Source organism: Procambarus clarkii, chromosome 78 (assembly GCF_040958095.1).
Source record: "Procambarus clarkii isolate CNS0578487 chromosome 78, FALCON_Pclarkii_2.0, whole genome shotgun sequence".
NCBI lineage: Eukaryota > Metazoa > Arthropoda > Malacostraca > Decapoda > Cambaridae > Procambarus > Procambarus clarkii.
In genome coordinates this window covers 4,559,124-4,581,019 of record NC_091227.1, presented here as the reverse complement: position 1 = coordinate 4,581,019, position 21,896 = coordinate 4,559,124, and positions in this window count along the sequence as shown.

The window sequence follows — 21,896 nt, the reverse complement described above, 5'->3', positions numbered from 1 at the left end:
CTGAAGTTCTGAGGAGAAGCCTAATGATTCTCAAATAGGTGAAATTCATCAATTTTTCAGAATGTTGCAGAGTTGAACCAATGTGAGGCGGCTAACGTGTGGTGGATGGAGTGACGGCCATCCAACGAGCTGTGCAGGTCCAACGTGTGGCTGGGGAGGGGGGGGGGTCGTCAAGGCATAACTACACATCAGTTTTCTCAAGGAGTGCTACAGAACTATGGACAGTCCTGGTCGGCAAGGATCCGTTGTGAAATCTTCAAGGTAAGAACAATGCAGTGAAGCAGTCGCCATGTGAGAGACCTTTGACATTCTTGTATAGTGAAGTTTCGGCAGTGCAGTGGCCCAGTTATAGTAAGTAGCAACAGAGACACTTGCAGTAACATTTTTAGCGGGACTCAAAATTGTTTGCCACCCCGCAGAGAGGGCCATAGATTTATAACTTATGCGTTTCCCAGTTCTTTGAGCTGATGAGTTAACTGTTAAAGTAATTGTAAAGTTGATGACGACAACCTCAGTAACTTCTGTTTTCCGAGTAGATTTTCGATTTATTTGCTTTTTGACACTCTTGCATGCATTCAACAGGTATAGAAAAAAGTAATGTGCAGTAGATAATAATTTTGACTATAAATGGGGCATTAGCAGTCTGGCTGTGCTGACACCCATTAGGAGGTTTTGTTTAAACTTTTCAGTGATTCCAGTTCGAAAATTTGGTAGTATTTATTTTATTTCATTAAATGTTATATATTAAACTGTATTTATGTGTCCTCTGTTATTATTGATGACCTGGATTTCTACTGAATACTATTATCCAAGAATCACTCTAGGACATGCGTGGGATGTGAGGCACAGAACTATTACCATACACCAGGAAACTGTAGATTAATAACTCTGAAGGTGTTTGTCTATACTTGACAAGAGTCTGTAGTACTAAAGTAGTGAGGCTGCACAGTACTACTGCTGGCATATTGCCTTGGCTGAGAGTTTGATTAATTGTAATGGAGTATCTTACTGGGTATCTTAGCTTCGCCAGTTATATGATGAACTCCTGGTTCAAGCTTGACGACAAACGGCCGTCTGGACCATCTCGAGCGATTTTAAGTTTTGATACTGCCGTTTTGCGTTCCGATTCAGGAGTCCGGATTGTTATGACGCCTGGCGCACATATCACCTTGGGTCACAGGATTATTGATAGATTTTGAACCTTTTCTGGCTGGTTCTACCGGCGGGGTGACAGTGTCCAGCGCCGGCCGGCGCGAGAGGTGCTGGGGGTCAACGGACCTTGGTGGGCTCCTGGTGTGCCCTCAGCCGTGATGGGCTCCTGGTGTGCCTTCAGTCGTGGTGTGCTCCTAGTGTGTCCTCAGCCGTGGTGGGCTCCTGGTGTGTCCTCAGCCGTGATGGGCTCCTGGTGTGCCTTCAGTCGTGGTGTGCTCTTGGTGTGCCCTCAGCCGTGGTGGGCTCCTGGTGTGCCCTCAGCCGTGGTGCACTCCTGGTGTGCCCTCAGCCGTGGTGGGCTCCTGGTGTGCCCTCAGCCGTGGTGTACTCCTGGTGTGCCCTCAGCCGTGGTGGGCTCCTTGTGTGCCAATCAATGTTTGCCGCTTTCCCCTAATAGTTCCCTTCCCGTAGTGCGCTCAGACTTGGTAGGTGAATGGCTTCCCGTTTTGCCGGGGATATTGAATTACCTTTTGAGTTTTAGTTGAAGGCCAAGTTTTTGCTTTTGCTACCCAGTGTTCCCTGTGTGAGGTGGGGACGGTGCTTGTCACCTTTAAGGGTGACAACCCTCTTACTGCTAGGTAACAGGGGCATAGGGTGAAAGAAACTTTGCCCATCGTTTCTCGCCGGCGCCTGGGATCGAACCCGGGACCACAGGATCACGTGTACAGCATGCTATCCGCTCGGCCACCGGCTCCCCACTGTGTGTGGGGGGGGGGGGAGGAGACAAAAAAGACATAGTAGTTACTAACAGTTGATTGATTGACAGTTGAGATGCGGGCCGAAAGATCAGAGCTCAACCCCTGCATGCACAACTAGGTGAATACACTATTTACTGCTAGGTAACAGGCGCGTCAGGGTGAAGGAAACTCTGCCTATCTGTTTCTGCTGGCTGCCGGGATCGAACCCGGACCATGGGATTACGAGTCCCAAGCGCTGCCCATTAAGCCACGGCCCCCCTAACACACACGCACACAGTGCGTGTGTATTCACCTAGATGTGCTTGCAGGGGGGTTGAGCTCTGCTCTTTCGGCCCGCCTCTCAACTATTACTATTTTTTTTTCTGCACCACACACACACACAGGAAGCAGCCCGTGACAGCTGACTAACTCCCAGGCACCTATTTACTGCTAGGTAACAGGAGCATCACGGTGAAAGAAACTCAGCCCATTGTTTGTCGCTGGCGCCGGGAATCGAACCCGGGACCACAGGATCACGCGTCAAGTGTGCTGTTTAGTCAGCCAGAGTGTGTGTGTGTGTACTCGCCTATTTGTACCTACAGGATCGAGATCTAGCGCTTGGACCCCATTTTTCTAGCAACTGGTTGTCTATTACAATGACACCTGACCTGTTTCCTATTATACCTGCTTTTACAGTTGTGAACTGAGTTGGCCTCTACAACCAGCTTCTTTAGGGCCGTCCGTTTACTCACTACTATTATGCTAGAAGAAAATGTTCTAACATCTCTATGACACAGTTGAGTCTCAAGCCCCTCCCCCCTTGTTCTATTAGCATTCATAGTAAACATTTTCTGTATTTCCACCTTCTCAATCCTCTTAAGTATTTTATATGTCTGCATCCCATTCCTCCCTGTGTGTGAGTATGTATTTTTACATGCGTTTGTGTTCTAACCTATTTGTACTCAACTATTCGTGCCTGCAGGATCTAGCCTTGGCTCCTGGACCTCGCATTTCTTGCCGCAGGTGGTTTAAAGCAATGAATCCTGTCCTCTTTCCCTATTATATGAGTGTTTAAAATTATGAATAAAGGTTGCTTCCACAACTTGTTCCTTTAGTTCATTCCATTTCCCCACAACTCCTTTTGCTAAATGAAAACTTTTTAACACCTCTATGACTCATCTGAGTTTTGAGTTTCCACCCATTCCCCCTTGTTTTGTTGGCATTCAGTGTGAACATTTCGTCTATTTCCACATTCTCAATCCCCTTAAGTATGTTATATGTTTCTATCATATCTCCCCAATCCTTCCTTTATTCTTGCGTCGTCAGGTGCAGTTCCTTCAGTCCTTCATACCCCCTTACCTCACAATTCTGAGACGAGCCTCACCGCAAACTTTTGAACCTTTTCTAATTTCTTTATGTTTCTTTAGGTGAGGGCATGATAGGGCGGCATACTCTAATGCTGGTCTCATGTAGGAATTGTAAAGTGTTCTAAATGCTTCCTCATATAGGTTCCTGAATGATGTTGTAACTTTTGCTAGCGTAGAGTACGCTGCTGTCGTTATCCTATTTTATGTGCCTCAGGAGTTAGATTTGGTATTATATTCACTCCCAGGTCTCCTTCTCGAGTCATCAAAAGTAGGTAGTTTTCCTCCACTTTGTACGGTCCCTGTAGCCTCCTGTCACTTTGTGCCATTTCCATTAATTTACACCTGCATTGTGTTGATCTCCAGTCCCCATATCTCCGACCATCTCCTTAACTTGTTCAAGTCCTCTTGGAGTATCCTACAGTCATCATTTGTCACAACTCGTCACATTTATAATGCGTCATCCGCGAATATCGACATAAGAGACTCAACTCCTGTAGACGTCTGTTATGTATATTAGAAATTGAACTTGTCCAAGAACCAATCCTTGAGGAATCCAATCTTTACTGCTCGCCATTCTAAATTCTTGCCAACTCACTGTCTCCAGCCTGATAGTTAATTCCTTATCTATGTTAGGGCTTTATCTCTTAACAATGTCTGTCTCTCGAGTTTGTATATTAGTCTCCTGTGTGGTATTGTATCAAAGGCTTTTTGGCATGACATAAATATGCAATCCTTCCTTCCTCGTCTTGCCTTATTCTTGTTACTTTATTATAGAATTCCAGAAACTTTGTTAGATATGATTTCCCTTCCCAGAACCCATGTTGGTGTTTTGTTTATTTACCTAATTATCTTTAAGAATGTAACCAGTCTTAACCTGATTATTCATTCATGTACTTTGTAGGGGGAGACTTGTTAGTGATACAGGTCTTTAGTTAAGTTCCGCTTCCCCATCTCGTCATGAAAATTGGTACAAATTTGTCTTCTTCCAGCAACTGGCCACGTAAGTAAAGTGTGTATACTCACCTAATTATGTTTGTGAGGTTTAGCTTCGGCTCCTTGGGCCCGCCTCTCAACTGCTAATCAACTGGAGTTCAGGTTCCTGAGCTTATTGTGTTCTATCTTATCTACATTTGTACCTATATGAAGTCAGACTCCATCACATCACTTCCTAATGCATTCTATTCATTAACTACTCTGACACTGAAAAAGTTCTTTCAAAAGTCCCTGTGACTCATTTGGATACTCAATTTCAACCTGTCTCCCCTTCTGTGAGTACCACCGGTGTTAATCCATCCTTGTCTACCCTGTCAATTCCTCGGAGAATTTTGTATGTGGTGATCTTGTCTTCCCGAGCTCCTTAGTCTTCCAGCGAGGTGAAAAGTAATTCATGCAGCCTTTTCTCGTAACTCGTGCTCCTTAATTCTGGAAGTAGTTTAGCAGCATACTTCGGAACCTTCTCTACCTACACCTTGTGCATCACATGGGGCCACATACTCCAGGATTGGTCTGACATATGTGATATACTAGGTTCTAAGTGATTCCTTACGCAAGTTTCTAAAGACAGTTTTGATGTTAGTCTGGCTCGCATATGCAAATAATGATATTCTATGGATGTGGGCTTCAGGAGACAGGTTTAGCATAATATTAACTCCTAGATAACCGTTTTTATGAAGGATTTCGTCTCGCTTTCGGTATCATGTGTCTGGTATCCTATTCTCTTAGCCCCGTTGCATTGCCTTACATTTACTTTGGTTGAACTTTAGTAGCCATTTGCAGGACCATTCCTTTAGTTTGTCTAGGTCATCTTGTAGCCTCTTGTCATCTTCCTTGGTCTTAATCCTCCTCAGAATTTTTTAATACTCAGCAAAAATTGCGTGGAACGAGTCTATTCCATCTGGGAGATCATTTACATGTATCAGTGTTACGGCCTCAATGGGTCGCAACCGGGTTCTTTTTTGGTGGTACGAAAGTTTTGGTATCCGGCCCCAAGTTAGTAGAGGCTTTCAAGGGGGTGAGCTCAGTAATGCAAGTAAAATAAAAGGGGGAGGTACATTAAATACAACAGTTCATCACTTTATCCATATATAATTATTTTCCCATCACCATATATATATATATATATAACTCTTAAAAGGAAGTATTACTACACTATATGTACACCAACGTCTCTCTCAGAAGACACTCAACACTCGGCGAAGCTTAATTGATGCAGTCTTGTACCGTGTTTCCTCATCCGTGGTACTACTCTCAGTAAGTACCGGAAAACAACTTTGAGTCTACCCTGGCCACGGGCCAGCCAAGCCACAATTCCACTTCTTGAGGTTTTCTTGAGATGATTTCGGGGCTTTAGTGCCCCCGCGGCCCGGTCTTTGACCAGGCCTCCACCCCCAGGAAGCAGCCCATGACAGCTGACTAACACCCAGGTACCTATTTACTGCTAGGTAACAGGGGCATAGGGTGAAAGAAACTCTGCCCATTGTTTCTCGCCGGAGCCCGGGACTGAACCCGGGACCACAGGATTACAAATCCAGTGTGCTGTCTGCTCGGCCGACCGGCTCCCAAGTAGTAGTAGTAGTAGTAGTAGTCTACTACCGGGGTAGTAGAACCCCAAGCAATTAGATTACTTGCTTGGGGTAATTAGAGGACGTAAATGATTTTGGGTTATCTTGAGGCTATCTCGAGATGATTTCGGGGCTTTAGTGTCCCTGCGGCCCGGTCCTCGACCAGGCCTCCACCCCTAGGAAGCAGCCCGTGACAGCTGACTAGCACCCAGGTACCTGTTTTACTGCTAGGTAACAGGGGCATAGGGTGAAAGAAACTCTGCCTATTGTTTCTCGCCGGCGCCCGGGATCGAACCCGGGACCACAGGGTCACAGTCCAGCGTGCTGTCTGCTTAGCCGACCGGCTCCCTAAGGCACTAGGGAGGCACTAAGTGCCTCTTCGTGAAGGCCCACAACCACAGTCCAGCCTGTTGCTGGCAGGTACCAATCAGCCTCGCGCTGCTGGGCCACTTCACTTGCAGATACTAGGGTAGTGGGCTCTAGGCAGGAGCTTCGTGCAATTCGCTGGTTATTCTCCTCTTCGGCACGTCAGTCGTCTCTTCTAGTAGCCAGCCCCGGGTACGGCGAATCCCGTCACTGCCACTCCACAGGCAGACAGTGGAACACTTTACAGTTCTCTTCCGGCGGTGACTCACTGCTTCCTTAAAGCAGACTGGTGTAGAGACCTTGGCTGCCCTGGGTAGACTGCCTCTCCTTGTATCACAGCAGCCCTACGTTGACTCTGTGAATACAGACACGTCATCAGTTAACTGGGACACTACATGGGACCACTAGGAAACATCACTTACTAGCTTAGACACATACATCCAACTCCGCTTATGACAGATGGCGCTACTTTTCTAAACACCACCTCACTAGAGGTCACCAGCTACCTCACGAGCCGACTAGGACAGGAATCTAGCGCCTCTCGCCGGTATATTCCTGTCATCACAAAATGGCGTTGTCCATGTTGTGGGGGTTTCGGGAGCTGACTCACAGATGGCGTTGACGTTGCTCTGACGATTCACTTGGGTTCGTAACAATCAGAAACAGGATAGGTCCAAAGACTGAACCCTGCGAGACTCCACTGGTGACACCTCGCCTCTCTGAGATCTCACCATTCACAGAGACTCGCTGTCGTCTATTGCTTAGGGAAAAGAAAAGTACCTTCTCTTTTACTCCTAATTGCATCTACATCTTGTACAGTAATCTCCTATGGGGTACTGTGTCAAGGGCTTTCTGACAATCCAAAAATATGGAGTCTGCCCACCCGTCTCATTCTTGCCTGATTTTTGTTGCCTGATAATAGAATTGAGGGAAGGGAAGACTTGGCATCCCTGAACCCATGCTGATGATGAGTTACAAAACTCTTTCACTCCAGATGTGCTACTAGTTTTTTTTCACACACACTCTTCTCCATCACCTTGGATGGTATGCAAGTTAGGCAAACTGGCTTTTTGTTCAGTGCCTCCTGTCTGTCTGCCTTCTTGGTTGTTGGGAACTACATAATCCATCTTCCAAATTTTTGGCAATTTAAATTTTACCAGTAATTTGTTATACACAATTGAGAGTGTCAGGCACATGACACTCACATGACAATTGAGTATCCCTATCTTCCAAAATGGAGTTACTTTTGGAAGATAGGGATACTTACCTATTGGTTAACAGAGATCCTACTGAAAAAGTGATCGCACATTTTAACAAAACTCTCAAAACTTTGTGCAAAGGCGATAAAGAGTTGATTTCTAGGCTAACAAGTCGATCTCCCTCTCTACCTTATATGTATGGTCTTATAAAAACCCATAAACCTCATAATCCAGTTAGACCGATTATTAGTTCAGTTGGTTCGGCGGCTTACAAACTTTCTAAGTGGTTGGTTAAAGTTTTATCCCCTATCGTTGGTACTACTTCTAACTCGCACTTAACTAACAATGTAGACCTAATTAATAAGCTATCCACACTAAATTTGAATTTTGATTTTAAACTTGTAAGTTTTGACGTGACTGCTTTATTCACTAAAGTACCTGTTGATGATTTGTTGGAATACCTGCGTGAGGAACTGCCTAAATATAATTTGAGCTTGCAGACCAATAATGTGTTGGAACTTATCAAATTATGTATAAAAAACAATTATTTCAGTTTCAATGGAAAATTTTTCAAACAAACATTTGGAATAGCTATGGGCAATCCCCTTTCCCCAGTTTTGAGCAATTTGTATATGGAGTTCTTCGAAACAAAGATCTTATCCAGGATTATCCCCTCTAATGTAGTCTGGTTTAGGTATGTCGACGATGTTTTGTGCTTATCGCCGAGTGACCAAGACCAAATTGTTTTTCTTAATGAACTTAATTCTTTGGTACCTTCAATAAAATTCGCATGTTAAAATGAGGAGAATGGTACTCTTCCGTTTTTGGACATTATGATTCATAGAGTCAATAGAAGGTTCAAATTTAATGTGTATAGAAAACCTACCAACGTGGGGTCGTTTGTTCATTATTATTCGAATCATCATAGTAAAGTTAAACAGGCAGTATTTTCAGGAATGTTTCATCGAGCTTTGAGGGTATGCAGCCCTGAGTTTTTTGATGAAGAGATAGCTAAAATATATGACATTGGGAAGCGTTTACAGTACCCTAAGATGTTTTTGGATTGTTCATTTGGGAAAGCTAAACGTACGTTTTATAATAATGTCTCCAAAGCGAAACCAGAAAATAGAAACTCATTGGTGGTACCTTATGCGATGGGGTTTGAGAAACTTTCCCCAGTTTTTACGAACCTTAATATCAATTTAGTGTTTACTAGTAATACGATCAAGTCTAATTTAATAAAAAACTCCCCTGGTGCAGCAGGTTGTGTGTATTCGATTCCCTGCAGTGATTGTGAGTCTGTGTACCTTGGACAAACAGGAAAATCCATACAATTACGTATGTCCCAACATGCTTATAGTATAAGAACTGCCCAAACGTCCAATGCTTTGTATCTACATACAAGTTTGTGTGATCACACTATTAATTGGGATGGGGCGAAAAGCATTGCTAATTGCTGTGGCTTTGTGGAGCGGAATTTAATTGAGTCTGCCCTAATTAGTCATTGTCCAAATCTTCTCAATATTAGTACTGGTATGTACAAATTTGACCCTGTTTAAAGTTACAATATTACACAACAGTTTAAGAAAAAACTCTGAAAGGGAGGCTTACAATGTCTCATTACAATTTTATGTTCATTTATTGTGTGTTCATGAGGCTTTTCTTTAATCTTTCATCCTTATTCTCTGACCGCTTAATCCTCTTTGACCATTCTTGTTTCTTGTAATCCTTTCCCTAGAGATGGGTTGGTCAGGATCCAGGTGCTGGCCTGTATCCTCTCTCTCTTTCTCTAGTCAGTCTGGTGTTGACAACGGCTTTAACAGGCCGAAACGTTCATCTCTCTTTCCCATTTCTTTGTGGTTTTTCCGCATATATATATATATATATATATATATATATATATATATATATATATATATATATATATATATATATATATATATATATATATATTTTGGTAGCAGTCTTTCCTGTAGACATATATTATTAAATATGACCGAAAAAGTAAGATTAATAATTCTAACACGAATTTTCTCAATCTTTCGTACATTACGCTTCACTGTTGGAGGTAAATCAAAAATCACTTCTCCAAAATTCATTTTTATTTCTAGTCTGACGCGACACGGGCGCGTTTCGTAAAACTTATTACATTTTCAAAGACTTCACAAATACACAACTGATTAGAACTTGCGTTTCCCTGATTTTATATCTACATTTGAGTGAGGTGGGAAGGGTGATGTGGCATTACATTTGAGTGAGGTGGGAAGGGTGATGTGGCATTAACACAAGACAGAACACTAGGGGATATTAATAGGGTATTAAAAGTATCAACACAAGACAGAACAGAAACAATGGGTATTGAATAGAAGTGTTTGTAGAAAGCCTATTGGTCCATATTTCTTGATGCTTCTATATTGGAGCGGAGTCTTGAGGTGGGTAGAATATAGTTGTGCAATAATTGGCTGTTGATTGCTGGTGTTGACTTCTTGATGTGTAGTGCCTCGCAAACGTCAAGCCGCCTGCTATCGCTGTATCTATCGATGATTTCTGTGTTGTTTACTAGGATTTCTCTGGCGATGGTTTGGTTATGGGAAGAGATTATATGTTCCTTAATGGAGCCCTGTTGTTTATGCATCGTTAAACGCCTAGAAAGAGATGTTGTTGTCTTGCCTATATACTGGGTTTTTTGGAGCTTACAGTCCCCAAGTGGGCATTTGAAGGCATAGACGACGTTAGTCTCTTTTAAAGCGTTCTGTTTTGTGTCTGGAGAGTTTCTCATGAGTAGGCTGGCCGTTTTTCTGGTTTTATAGTAAATCGTCAGTTGTATCCTCTGATTTTTGTCTGTAGGGATGACGTTTCTATTAACAATATCTTTCAGGACCCTTTCCTCTGTTTTATGAGCTGTGGAAAAGAAGTTCCTGTAAAATAGTCTAATAGGGGGTATAGGTGTTGTGTTAGTTGTCTCTTCGGAGGTTGCATGGCTTTTCGCTTTCCTTCTTATGATGTCTTCGATGAAACCATTGGAGAAGCCGTTATTGACTAGGACCTGCCTTACCCTACAGAGTTCTTCGTCGACTTGCTTCCATTCTGAGCTGTGGCTGAGAGCACGGTCGACGTATGCGTTAACAACACTCCTCTTGTACCTGTCAGGGCAGTCGCTGTTGGCATTTAGGCACATTCCTATGTTTGTTTTCTTTGTGTAGACTGCAGTGTGGAAACCTCCGCCCTTTTCCATGACTGTTACATCTAGAAAAGGCAGCTTCCCATCCTTTTCCGTCTCGTAAGTGAAACGCAGCACGGAACTCTGCTCAAATGCCTCCTTCAGCTCCTGCAGATGTCTGACATCAGGTACCTGTGTAAAAATGTCGTCAACATACCTGCAGTATATGGCCGGTTTCAAGTTCATGTCGACTAAGACTTTTTGCTCGATGGTACCCATGTAGAAGTTTGCAAACAGGACACCTAGGGGAGAACCCATGGCGACCCCATCTACTTGCTTATACATGTGCCCATCCGGGCTCAAGAAGGGTGCCTCTTTAGTACAAGCTTGGAGTAGTTTCCTCAGAATACTTTCTGGCATGTCAAGAGGAGTACAGGCTGGATCACGATACACTCTGTCGGCTATCATTCCGATTGTCTCGTCCACAGGTACGTTGGTAAACAGCGATTCTACGTCCAACGAGGCTCTTATCCCTGTGGCCCGTGCGCCCCGCAGTAAGTCCACAAATTCCTTTGGAGACTTCAGGCTGAAGGCGCAAGGAACATAAGGAGTCAGCAGGCCGTTGAGTCGCTTCGCCAGTCTGTACGTGGGTGTGGGTATCTGGCTAATGATTGGCCGAAGTGGGTTTCCAGGCTTGTGCGTCTTGACATTTCCATACGCATATCCAGGTTTATATTCCCCAATGATCTTTGGCAGGTGGAGTCCGGATTTCTTGGCGTTCACAGTTTCGATCAGTTTGTTGACCTTTGCTTTTAATTCGGCTGTAGTGTCCTTCGTTACCCTTTGGAACTTAGTTTGGTCAGAGAGTATGATGTTCATTTTCGCCAGATATTCGTCTTTTTTAAGAATGACATATATTGGCGACTTGTCACCTCTCCTGACAACTATCTCCTTGTTCTCACGAAGGCTTTTAGCTGCCGCTTTAAGCTCGGGGGACAGTATGGTGCTTCTGTAGTTGCCTCGATTCTTTCCTCCTTCTGCAATAAGTTCTGCTTGTAAGGTATCTTTGGTAGTGACCTTCTTTTGTGTCTCGAGGTCGAATATGTCGTCCAACAGAATTTCCAACTCTGTTGGAAATTTTATGAAAATATAAAAAAAATATATATTTTTTTTACACAGGTACCTGATGTCAGACATCTGCAGGAGCTGAAGGAGGCATTTGAGCAGAGTTCCGTGCTGCGTTTCACTTACGAGACGGAAAAGGATGGGAAGCTGCCTTTTCTAGATGTAACAGTCATGGAAAAGGGCGGAGGTTTCCACACTGCAGTCTACACAAAGGAAACAAACATAGGAATGTGCCTAAATGCCAACAGCGACTGCCCTGACAGGTACAAGAGGAGTGTTGTTAACGCATACGTCGACCGTGCTCTCAGCCACAGCTCAGAATGGAAGCAAGTCGACGAAGAACTCTGTAGGGTAAGGCAGGTCCTAGTCAATAACGGCTTCTCCAATGGTTTCATCGAAGACATCATAAGAAGGAAAGCGAAAAGCCATGCAACCTCCGAAGAGACAACTAACACAACACCTATACCCCCTATTAGACTATTTTACAGGAACTTCTTTTCCACAGCTCATAAAACAGAGGAAAGGGTCCTGAAAGATATTGTTAATAGAAACGTCATCCCTACAGACAAAAATCAGAGGATACAACTGACGATTTACTATAAAACCAGAAAAACGGCCAGCCTACTCATGAGAAACTCTCCAGACACAAAACAGAACGCTTTAAAAGAGACTAACGTCGTCTATGCCTTCAAATGCCCACTTGGGGACTGTAAGCTCCAAAAAACCCAGTATATAGGCAAGACAACAACATCTCTTTCTAGGCGTTTAACGATGCATAAACAACAGGGCTCCATTAAGGAACATATAATCTCTTCCCATAACCAAACCACCGCCAGAGAAATCCTAGTAAACAACACAGAAATCATCGATAGATACAGCGATAGCAGGCGGCTTGACGTTTGCGAGGCACTACACATCAAGAAGTCAACACCAGCAATCAACAGCCAATTATTGCACAACTATATTCTACCCACCTCAAGACTCCGCTCCAATATAGAAGCATCAAGAAATATGGACCAATAGGCTTTCTACAAACACTTCTATTCAATACCCATTGTTTCTGTTCTGTCTTGTGTTGATACTTTTAATACCCTATTAATATCCCCTAGTGTTCTGTCTTGTGTTAATGCCACATCACCCTTCCCACCTCACTCAAATGTAATGCCACATCACCCTTCCCACCTTACTCAAATGTAGATATAAAATCAGGGAAACGCAAGTTCTAATCAGTTGTGTATTTGTGAAGTCTTTGAAAATGTAATAAGTTTTACGAAACGCGCCCGTGTCGCGTCAGACTAGAAATAAAAATGAATTTTGGAGAAGTGATTTTTTATTTACCTCCAACAGTGAAGCGTAATGTACGAAAGATTGAGAAAATTCGTGTTAGAATTATTAATCTTACTTTTTCGGTCATATTTAATTATATATGTATATATATATATATATATATATATATATATATATATATATATATATATATATATATATATATATATATATATATATATATATATATATATTTATATATATATATATATTTTTTTTTTGAGATATATACAAGAGTTGTTACATTCTTGTACAGCCACTAATACGCGTAGCGTTTCGGGCAAGTCCTTAATCCTACGGTCCCTGGAATACGATCCCCTGCCGCGAAGAATCGTTTTTTCATCCAAGTACACATTTTACTGTTGCGTTAAACAGAGGCTACAGTTAAGGAATTGCGCCCAGTAAATCCTCCCCGGCCAGGATACGAACCCATGACATAGCGCTCGCGGAACGCCAGGCGAGTGTCTTACCACTACACCACGGAGACTGGTTAAATATATATATATAGTATAGTAGTATATATATATATATATATATATATATATATATATATATATATATATATATATATATATATATATATATATATATATATATATATATATAGTACTATATGACCGAAAAAGTAAGATTAATAATTCTAACACGAATTTTCTCGATAATTGTTATGTTTCGTTTCACTGTTGATGGTAATTAAAAAATCAATTCTCCAAAATTTATTTTTATTTCTTGTCTGATGCGACACTTGAACGCGTTTCGTAATAACTTATTAGTTTACACACACACAACTATAACCTGCACACACTAAACAGAGTTCTTACTATGCAATGATTTAAACAGCTTTCATTTTTAATTTTATACCCGCATTTTGGGTGAGGTGATATGTTACAACAGTTAAAGATGAGGTGAACAAAACTTTCAACACAGGATGGAACACGAAACAATGGGTATTGAAGGTAAGAATGGAAGTAACTGCAGAGGGCCTATTGGCCCATATTTCTTGATGCTTCTATATTGGAGCGGAGTCTTGAAGTGGGTAGAATATAGTTGTGCATTAATTGGCTGTTGATTGCTGGTGTTGACTTCTAGATGTGTAGTGCCTCGCAGATGTCAAGCCGCCTGCTATCGCTGTATCTATCGATGATTTCTGTGTTGTTTGTTAAGATTTCTCTGGTGATGGTCTGGTTGTGGGAAGAGATTATATGTTCCTTAATGGAGCCCTGTTGCTTATCCATCGTTAATCGCCTGGAAAGAGATGTTGTTGTCTTGCCTATATACTGAGTTTTTTGAGACTTACAGTCTCCAAGTGGGCATTTGAAGGCATAGACGACGTTGGTCTCTTTTAAAGCGTTCTGCTTTGTGTCTGGAAAGTTTCTCATGAGTAGGCTGGCCGTTTTTTTGGTTTTATAGTAAATCGTCAGTTGTCTCTTCTGATTTTTGTCTGTAGGGATAACGTTTCTATTACAATATCTTTCAGGACCCTTTCCTCCATTTTATGAGCTGTGGAAAAGAAGTCCCTGTAAAATAGTCTAATAGGGGGTATAGGTGTTGTGTTAGTTGTCTCCTCAGAGATTGCATGGCGTTTCACCTTCCTTCTTATGATGTCTTCGACGAAACCATTAGAGAAGCCGTTGTTGACTAGGACCTGCCTTACCCTACAGAGTTCTTCATCGACTTGCTTCCATCCTGAGCTGTGGCTGAGAGCACGGTCGACATAAGCGTTAACAACACTCCTCTTGTACCTGTCTGGGCAGTTACTGCTGGCATTTAGGCACATTCCCATATTTGTTTCCTTAGTGTAGACTGCAGTGTGGAAACCTCCGCTCTTTCCATGACTGTTACATCTAGAAAGGGCAGCTTCCCATCCTTCTCCATCTCATAAGTGAAACGCAACACAGAACTCTGCTCAAATGCCTCCTTCAGCTCCTGCAGATGTCTGACATCAGGTACCTGTGTAAAAATGTCGTCAACATACCTGCAGTATATGGCCGGTTTCAAGTTCATGTCGACTAAGACTTTTTGTTCGATGGTACCCATGTAGAAGTTTGCAAACAGGACACCTAGGGGAGAACCCATGGCGACCCCATCTACTTGCTTATACATGTGTCCATCCGGGCTCAAGAAGGGTGCCTCTTTAGTACAAGCTTGGAGTAGTTTCCTCAGAATACTTTCTGGCATGTCAAGAGGAGTACAGGCTGGATCACGATACACTCTGTCGGCTATCATTCCGATTGTCTCGTCCACAGGTACGTTGGTAAACAGCGATTCTACGTCCAACGAGGCTCTTATCCCTGTGGCCCGTGCGCCCCGCAGTAAGTCCACAAATTCCTTTGGAGACTTCAGGCTGAAGGCGCAAGGAACATAAGGAGTCAGCAGGCCGTTGAGTCGCTTCGCCAGTCTGTACGTGGGTGTGGGTATCTGGCTAATGATTGGCCGAAGTGGGTTTCCAGGCTTGTGCGTCTTGACATTTCCATACGCATATCCAGGTTTATATTCCCCAATGATCTTTGGCAGGTGGAGTCCGGATTTCTTGGCGTTCACAGTTTCGATCAGTTTGTTGACCTTTGCTTTTAATTCGGCTGTAGTGTCCTTCGTTACCCTTTGGAACTTAGTTTGGTCAGAGAGTATGATGTTCATTTTCGCCAGATATTCGTCTTTTTTAAGAATGACATATATTGGCGACTTGTCACCTCTCCTGACAACTATCTCCTTGTTCTCACGAAGGCTTTTAGCTGCCGCTTTAAGCTCGGGGGACAGTATGGTGCTTCTGTAGTTGCCTCGATTCTTTCCTCCTTCTGCAATAAGTTCTGCTTGTAAGGTATCTTTGGTAGTGACCTTCTTTTGTGTCTCGAGGTCGAATATGTCGTCCAACAGAATTTCCAACTCTGTTGGAAATTTTATGAAAATATAAAAAAAATATATATTTTTTTTACACAGGTACCTGATGTCAGACATCTGCAGGAGCTGAAGGAGGCATTTGAGCAGAGTTCCGTGCTGCGTTTCACTTACGAGACGGAAAAGGATGGGAAGCTGCCTTTTCTAGATGTAACAGTCATGGAAAAGGGCGGAGGTTTCCACACTGCAGTCTACACAAAGGAAACAAACATAGGAATGTGCCTAAATGCCAACAGCGACTGCCCTGACAGGTACAAGAGGAGTGTTGTTAACGCATACGTCGACCGTGCTCTCAGCCACAGCTCAGAATGGAAGCAAGTCGACGAAGAACTCTGTAGGGTAAGGCAGGTCCTAGTCAATAACGGCTTCTCCAATGGTTTCATCGAAGACATCATAAGAAGGAAAGCGAAAAGCCATGCAACCTCCGAAGAGACAACTAACACAACACCTATACCCCCTAATAGACTATTTTACAGGAACTTCTTTTCCACAGCTCATAAAACAGAGGAAAGGGTCCTGAAAGATATTGTTAATAGAAACGTCATCCCTACAGACAAAAATCAGAGGATACAACTGACGATTTACTATAAAACCAGAAAAACGGCCAGCCTACTCATGAGAAACTCTCCAGACACAAAACAGAACGCTTTAAAAGAGACTAACGTCGTCTATGCCTTCAAATGCCCACTTGGGGACTGTAAGCTCCAAAAAACCCAGTATATAGGCAAGACAACAACATCTCTTTCTAGGCGTTTAACGATGCATAAACAACAGGGCTCCATTAAGGAACATATAATCTCTTCCCATAACCAAACCATCGCCAGAGAAATCCTAGTAAACAACACAGAAATCATCGATAGATACAGCGATAGCAGGCGGCTTGACGTTTGCGAGGCACTACACATCAAGAAGTCAACACCAGCAATCAACAGCCAATTATTGCACAACTATATTCTACCCACCTCAAGACTCCGCTCCAATATAGAAGCATCAAGAAATATGGACCAATAGGCTTTCTACAAACACTTCTATTCAATACCCATTGTTTCTGTTCTGTCTTGTGTTGATACTTTTAATACCCTATTAATATCCCCTAGTGTTCTGTCTTGTGTTAATGCCACATCACCCTTCCCACCTCACTCAAATGTAATGCCACATCACCCTTCCCACCTCACTCAAATGTAGATATAAAATCAGGGAAACGCAAGTTCTAATCAGTTGTGTATTTGTGAAGTCTTTGAAAATGTAATAAGTTTTACGAAACGCGCCCGTGTCGCGTCAGACTAGAAATAAAAATGAATTTTGGAGAAGTGATTTTTTATTTACCTCCAACAGTGAAGCGTAATGTACGAAAGATTGAGAAAATTCGTGTTAGAATTATTAATCTTACTTTTTCGGTCATATTTAATTATATATATATATATATATATATATATATATATATATATATATATATATATATATATATATATATATATATTTTGAGATATATACAAGAGTTGTTACATTCTTGTACAGCCACTAATACGCGTAGCGTTTCGGGCAAGTCCTTAATCCTACGGTCCCTGGAATACGATCCCCTGCCGCGAAGAATCGTTTTTTCATCCAAGTACACATTTTACTGTTGCGTTAAACAGAGGCTACAGTTAAGGAATTGCGCCCAGTAAATCCTCCCCGGCCAGGATACGAACCCATGACATAGCGCTCGCGGAACGCCAGGCGAGTGTCTTACCACTACACCACGGAGACTGGTTAAATATATATATATAGTATAGTAGTATATATATATATATATATATATATATATATATATATATATATATATATATATATATATATATATATATATATAGTACTATATGACCGAAAAAGTAAGATTAATAATTCTAACACGAATTTTCTCGATAATTGTTATGTTTCGTTTCACTGTTGATGGTAATTAAAAAATCAATTCTCCAAAATTTATTTTTATTTCTTGTCTGATGCGACACTTGAACGCGTTTCGTAATAACTTATTAGTTTACACACACACAACTATAACCTGCACACACTAAACAGAGTTCTTACTATGCAATGATTTAAACAGCTTTCATTTTTAATTTTATACCCGCATTTTGGGTGAGGTGATATGTTACAACAGTTAAAGATGAGGTGAACAAAACTTTCAACACAGGATGGAACACGAAACAATGGGTATTGAAGGTAAGAATGGAAGTAACTGCAGAGGGCCTATTGGCCCATATTTCTTGATGCTTCTATATTGGAGCGGAGTCTTGAAGTGGGTAGAATATAGTTGTGCATTAATTGGCTGTTGATTGCTGGTGTTGACTTCTAGATGTGTAGTGCCTCGCAGATGTCAAGCCGCCTGCTATCGCTGTATCTATCGATGATTTCTGTGTTGTTTGTTAAGATTTCTCTGGTGATGGTCTGGTTGTGGGAAGAGATTATATGTTCCTTAATGGAGCCCTGTTGCTTATCCATCGTTAATCGCCTGGAAAGAGATGTTGTTGTCTTGCCTATATACTGAGTTTTTTGAGACTTACAGTCTCCAAGTGGGCATTTGAAGGCATAGACGACGTTGGTCTCTTTTAAAGCGTTCTGCTTTGTGTCTGGAAAGTTTCTCATGAGTAGGCTGGCCGTTTTTTTGGTTTTATAGTAAATCGTCAGTTGTCTCTTCTGATTTTTGTCTGTAGGGATAACGTTTCTATTACAATATCTTTCAGGACCCTTTCCTCCATTTTATGAGCTGTGGAAAAGAAGTCCCTGTAAAATAGTCTAATAGGGGGTATAGGTGTTGTGTTAGTTGTCTCCTCAGAGATTGCATGGCGTTTCACCTTCCTTCTTATGATGTCTTCGACGAAACCATTAGAGAAGCCGTTGTTGACTAGGACCTGCCTTACCCTACAGAGTTCTTCATCGACTTGCTTCCATCCTGAGCTGTGGCTGAGAGCACGGTCGACATAAGCGTTAACAACACTCCTCTTGTACCTGTCTGGGCAGTTACTGCTGGCATTTAGGCACATTCCCATATTTGTTTCCTTAGTGTAGACTGCAGTGTGGAAACCTCCGCTCTTTCCATGACTGTTACATCTAGAAAGGGCAGCTTCCCATCCTTCTCCATCTCATAAGTGAAACGCAACACAGAATTCTGCTCAAATGCCTCCTTCAGCTCCTGCAGATGTCTGACATCAGGTACCTGTGTAAAAATGTCGTCAACATACCTGCAGTATATGGCCGGTTTCAAGTTCATGTCGACTAAGACTTTTTGTTCGATGGTACCCATGTAGAAGTTTGCAAACAGGACACCTAGGGGAGAACCCATGGCGACCCCATCTACTTGCTTATACATGTGTCCATCCGGGCTCAAGAAGGGTGCCTCTTTAGTACAAGCTTTGAGTAGTTTCCTTAGAATGTTTTCTGGTATGTCAAGAGAAGTACAGGCCGGATCACGATACACTCTTTCGGCTATCATCCCGAATGTTTCATCCACAGGTACGTTGGTAAACAGTGATTCTACGTCCATCACTGACGGAGGACGTAGAATCCATCACTGTCAGTCAAATAATGTACAGGTTCCTAAGCCTACTGGACTCTATCATATCTACACTTTAAGCTGTGTATGGAGTCAGCCACATCACTTTCTAGTGCATTACTTTTGTCTACTACTCTGACACTGGAAAATTCCTTCTAACGTCTCAATGGCTCATTTGGGCACTCAATTTACACCTGTGACCCCTAGTGCGTCTGCCCCTTGTGCTAAATACCCTGTCTCTATCTTCCCCTATCAAATCATTTGAGAATCTTGTGTGTGGTGATCGTGTCCCCCCTAACTCTTCTGTCTTCCAGCGATGTGAGGTTTAATTCCCGTAGTCTCTCCTCGTAGCTCATACCTCTCAGCTCGGGTTCTAGTCTGGTTGCAAACCTGTGAACCTTTTCCAGTTAAGTCTTATGCTTGACTAAATATTTACTTCATGCTGGGGCTGCATACTTCAGGATTGGTCTGACATATGTGGTATAAAAAGTTCTAAATTTTTCCTTAAACAAGTTTCTGAATACCGTTCTTATGTTGGCCAAGCTGGCATATTCCCCTGATGTTATCCTCTTGACATGGGCATCACTGGACAGGTCTGGCGTGATTTCAACCACCAAGTTTTTTTCTCTCTCTGTGACTCCTCAAGAATTTCATCACCCAAATGATACCTTGTATCTGGCCTCCTGCTCCCTACACCTACCTTCATTACATTACATTTGCTTGGGTTAAAGTCTAACAACCATTTGTTCGACCATTCCTTCAGTTTGTCTAAGTCTTCTTGAAGACTCAAGTAGTCCTCCTCTGTCTTAATCCTTCTCATAATTTTGGCATCGTCAGCAAACATTGAGAGAAATTAGTCTATACCCTCCTCTAGATCATTTACGTATATCAGAAACAAGATAAGACCGAGTACAGAGCCCTGTGGGACTCCACTTGTGAACTCACGCCAATCTGAGGTCTCACACATCACTGTAACTATTTGCTTTCTATTGCTTAGGTACTCCCTTATCCACTGGAACACCTTACCAGTTACTCCTGCCTGTCACTCTAGCTTATATACCAGCCTCTTATGGGGTACTGTGTCAAAAACTTTCCGACAATCCAAGAAAATGCAGTCTGACCAGCCTTCTCTTTCTTGCTTAATTTTTGTCACCTGGTCGTACAATTCTATTAAGCCAGTAGGCAAGATTTACCCTCCCTGAACCCATGTTGCTGAGTTGTCACGAAGTCTCGTCTCTCCAGATGTGGTTTTTCCTCACAATCTTCTCCCTTATCTTGCATGGTATACAAGTTAAGGACACTGGCCTGTAGTTCAGTGCCTCTTGGCTGTCACCCTTTTTGTATATTGGGACTACGTTAGCCGTCTTCCATATTTCTGGTAGGTCTCCCGTTTCCAGTGACCTACTATACACTGTGGAGAGTGACAAAGTGCTCTTCCACACTCTTTCAATGCCCATGGTGAGATTCCGTCCGGTCCAACAGCTTTTCTCACGTCCAGCTCCAATAGCTGCTTCTTGACTTCATCTCTTGTAATTTCGATCCTTTCCAAGGTCGCCTGGTTTGCTGCCACCTCTCCTAGTGCCGTGACTTCTTCTTGTTCTATTGTAAAGACCTCCTGGAACCTTTTGTTGAGTTCCTCACACACCTCTTTGTCATTCTCTGTGTACCTGTCCTCACCCATCCTATGTTTTAGCACATATTTCTTCACTATTGTCTTCCTCCTGATGTGACTGTGTAGTAGTTTTGATTCAGTCTTGGCTTTGTTAGCTATATCATTTTCATACATTTTCTCAGCTGCTCTTTTCACACTCACATACTCGTTCCTGGTTCTCTGATATCTCTACTCTCAGGTGTTCTGTTATTACGGAAGTTCCTCCATGCCCTTTTGTTCAGCTCCTTTGCTTTCATACATTCCCCATTAAACCATGGATTCTTCTTTTGCTTCTCTGCTTTTTCCTGTCGGGCCGGGACAAACCTGCTTACAGCCTCCTGTCACTTTTGGGTGACATAGTCCATCATGTCTTGTACGGACTTGGTTCTGAGTTCTGTGTCCCATTGTATATTCCTTAGGAATTTATTCATCTCCTCATAGTTTTCCTTTCGGTACACCAGCCCTTTGTTTCCCAGTTCTTTTTTGGGGGAAATAATTCCTAGCTCAACAAGGTACTCAAAGCTCAATACACTATGATCACTCATTTCCAAAGGGGCTTCCAACTTAACTTCCTTTATATCCGACTCATTTAGGGTAAATATCAGATCAAGCAAGGCTGGTTCGTCCTCTCCTCTCATTCTTGTCGGTCCCCTGACGTGTTGACTTAGAAAGTTTCTTGTTGCCACGTCCAGCAGCTTAGGTCTCCATGTGTCAGGTCCACCATGTGAGTCTCTGTTCCCCCAATCTATCTTCCCTTGGTTGAAATCCCATGATTAGTAGTCTGGATCCGTTCCTACTAGGCACAGAAACTGCTCTCTCTCTATT